We start from the raw sequence: 3774 nt of genomic DNA on the forward strand, positions 1-3774 counted from the left end.
CAGGGTCAACACGGAGGAGCTAAATCACGGGCGGCTACTAGCCTTTGGAATAGTGACTAGCACATAAGGGAGGTAACTATGGCAATATGGAACATATATGCATTGTCACAAGGCTACTCACAAGCAATAATCAATAGCCCATACGGTTGGAACATACACAACCACACAGTTATATACACAGCCCACCGGCTGGAACAAAATGATCATAACCACGCAGCTGTATAAAACAGCCCACATAGTTGTACTAAAAACACAGCAAAAAACAAAAAGAAAGCTCATACAAACCAAAAAGATACAATGCGTGCTGGCATGGCTTAAACACAACACAATACTGAAAATGGTAAAGAAGCCACATGGCTAAATACCAACACAACACCATTACCATAAAGAAAATATGTAAGAAAACAAGAGTAAAATAAATACCATCTTATGATGTGACGTGGGACTAGCAGACAGGATATTCCAAGCGACTCCATAATCACTACCTACTACCTGAGGAAAAAGACAACACAGAAATGTGGTGGTGAGTGCAGGTCACTCAACGGGTAATAGATAAGATAGTGAATGGTCTATATAAAAACATAATGATCAAAGTATACAGTCTCATCAGGGAAATAAGAACATGATCATAAACTGACATAATGAATGTGCATACATAATCTGAGTCCAACACATAATATCATGATCATAATGTCATAGTAAATGAATCTACCCAATATGGTACTGACATATAAGGTCAAGATCGTAAATGACATAATAAATACACCTGGACATGACTAACATAATGAATACTCATAGTCATATCCAACATAAGGAATACACATAATCATAACTGACATAATAAATGCACATACTAAATCTGAAATCGACATATATGGTACAATGATCAGTAAACTCACCGGAGATCAGCAACAGATCTGCTCGTAACATCTTAGTAATATAACCAACAGTATATAATAAATGACATGTGTGCAGCATGATAATCATATCTAACAATCATAGTTCAAACAAGTGCAACATATCACAATCACATGTAACTAGTATCTACTAGACATGTATGCAAATATATCTCTACAAGATGCACCGCGCATCATATCCAAATATGCATGCATGCCACATGGTGTCACTCCCGCCCGTCCCTCCACCTGCCACGACCCTTGTGTGGCTGAGAGGTTAGGATGATGACAATTGTACAACCCTCCAGTAAACACTACTCTCGAGTAGCCGAGGCGATAGTGCGCTAAGTAGTTATCTAACTACATAGTGATGGGACCCCTGATTGCTCATAACGCTAGATATCACAACGCCTTGTGACTGGGTGGCACGACAGGACAAGCGGCAACTGCTCCAGCTACCACTACCAATAAGTGGCTGAGTGTGCGGCGCTAAAATGGCTGACGACTCTCTCACACCACAAGGGAGACAATGGTCATCAACATGCAATATCATGATGAACATGATGTAAATAATCATGATATCGACATGATCAACATCAATGCAGCAACCCAATAAACATAAGTATCCCCAATACATAATCCATCAATCACCTATATTGATAGGTATGGGTAGATCCAACAAGTGTCCTCCAAATAACAAGTATAATAAGTAATCACACCAAACATGTACTCACCACACATGTATGCACCTTACAACGTAGATATAATCAATAAGAAACCTCCAATAGTCATACCAGATACATATGCACACAACCACATAGGTATAATCATGATACCTCCAATAACACACCAAACACATACAATCACTGACATAGGTATTATCGACATGATCCTCCAATAGTACACATAAGACATATGTACACACAACATAAATACAATCAACATAAAACCTCCAATAGATAACACTGGACATGTGTACACATACAATATATAAATGCACGATCAACATGATAACTCCTATGACACATACTAAACATGTGTACACATAACACCATTTGCATAATCAGCATGTTAACTCAGTTAACAAAACATATCCTACCATACATACTCTACATGTTAATACACAACAGAATATAGATTTTCAAAGTTTAAGACTGTATATGAAATACATAGATCATATCAAAGGTCAAGCATAAGTATTAAGCAGGATAACAATACAAATGAATTCAAGGTAAAGCAACCTAATCTAATAAATAAAAATCATGCACTAAGTTCAAAGAACTATATAGAGGTCAAGGAAGAAATATCCGCCTTTGTTTGTAGATCATGTCAACTGTATTCAACAAGTCCAATGGATCACATCCGACTCAAATCCTAGAAATCAAATTAACTCCTAATCTCCATTCCATAATCAATTCAATACAGAATGTAATCAATCCATACTTAATATTAAGCTCAACTTACCCAAATCAAATCTGTAATAGCTCAGTGAAGAACCCAAAAGCAGCTGTGCATAAATGGATCTCCCCCTTCAATTCAAATATCCTAATTCACCATCAATACATCCACATCAAAGAAGTAACCTAAATCTTAATCCACCACCTCTAAACCAAACAACTTACCCTCTATCAGCCTCTAATTTCTTATCTGAACAGTGTTGTCTGGCCGGAATTGTATATTTGGAAGACTCAAATCGAAAGCTTCACGTCAAGCCAAGAGGAAAAATCTAGCACTAACATCAGTGGTAAGGGATAGCCAAAGTAGAAGATCTGGTGGTCGCAGCTAGCCTCCCATGGTTTAATCCTCGTCGGAGCTACAATGATCAGTCACACACAACAAATCTCAACATCCCAACCAGAATTTGAAATCAACACCTTAATAATCCAACACTGAGCATGACTTACCCCTGAACTAAATCCGAGATCTCTCTCAGAGGGAATCAGGATGCTGTTGTGGCGGTGAGCCGGGCAGAAGAATAGGGTGACGCCAGCACTAGGGCAGAGATCGGCTGGAGTGAAATGAATGATCAGAAAGCAAAGGGGCAATAGTTGATGGCAATCGGGAGATCCAAGGGCTCCTTGCCCAAGGTCAAATAGGAACCATCGGTAACACTCACACCAACATCAACCAGCGACATCGAGAAATTAGGGCACGGCCAAAAGGACTTGGATGCTCGGCTTCCGGTGAGAACCAGGTGTCCACGACCTGGAGAGAAGAGAGCGGGTGGTGCTTGGGTGACTACGGTGGTCGTGTGCAGCCATGAATCAGCGATGAGGAGAGGAGAGGATAGAAGAGAAGGAGATCGGTGACATCGATCCAAGCTAGAGCATGTCGCCAGCCGATGATCGACTCCGGCGATGAGTTGATGAGGAGGATGGCGCTCACGAGGTGAGGCAGAGACGGGAGAAGGGAATCAGTTCAGGTGAGGATGAGGTGAGAAGAAACAAACATATACAAGTTAATTAAACTCTAAGTTAATTTCTCAATCAACTCCCACTTAAATGATTATTCCAAACAAATTTTATCCAAGCTCAATTATTCTATCCCCTAAAATACCTCATAGGAAACCGTTTAAATCCCAAAAAAATTCTAAAAATTTCTAAAAAAGCTAATAAGGTTATTACTCCAATAAGACCTATTATTGAATTTTTCTGTATCTTTCATCCTTCCTACGGGATCAATCAAAAATTTTCTTGAAATATATTTTCTTGATAAGTTTTTTATTTAGCCCTTGTGATATCTAAAGTGCCAATTTATTCTTTGATCATTTTTAAAATTTGAATTCAAACATGCAGTATTTAACTCCTCTATTTGTTCTTGTAATTTTTCATTTTCTAATTTTATTTTATCAAAATATTATAATCGACAAGATGTAGCT

At 38.6% G+C, this 3774-nt stretch overlaps 1 long non-coding RNA gene across 2 annotated transcripts; it reads right to left on the reverse strand.

The window, feature by feature from the left end:
* Positions 1–260: 260 nt before the first annotated feature.
* LOC121982741 lies at positions 261–3130 on the reverse strand. Of its 2 annotated transcripts, none has more exons than XR_006112222.1 (4): positions 2801–3130; positions 2519–2709; positions 2361–2425; positions 261–492 (listed from the first exon to the last, which is right to left on the reverse strand). It is a non-coding gene; the product is annotated as an uncharacterized LOC121982741 (long non-coding RNA). The 2 variants fall into 2 exon arrangements; XR_006112221.1 differs by having other exon boundaries at positions 2361–2441.
* Positions 3131–3774: the final 644 nt, after the last annotated feature.

This window comes from Zingiber officinale, chromosome 5A, assembly GCF_018446385.1.
Source record: "Zingiber officinale cultivar Zhangliang chromosome 5A, Zo_v1.1, whole genome shotgun sequence".
Taxonomy (NCBI): domain Eukaryota; kingdom Viridiplantae; phylum Streptophyta; class Magnoliopsida; order Zingiberales; family Zingiberaceae; genus Zingiber; species Zingiber officinale.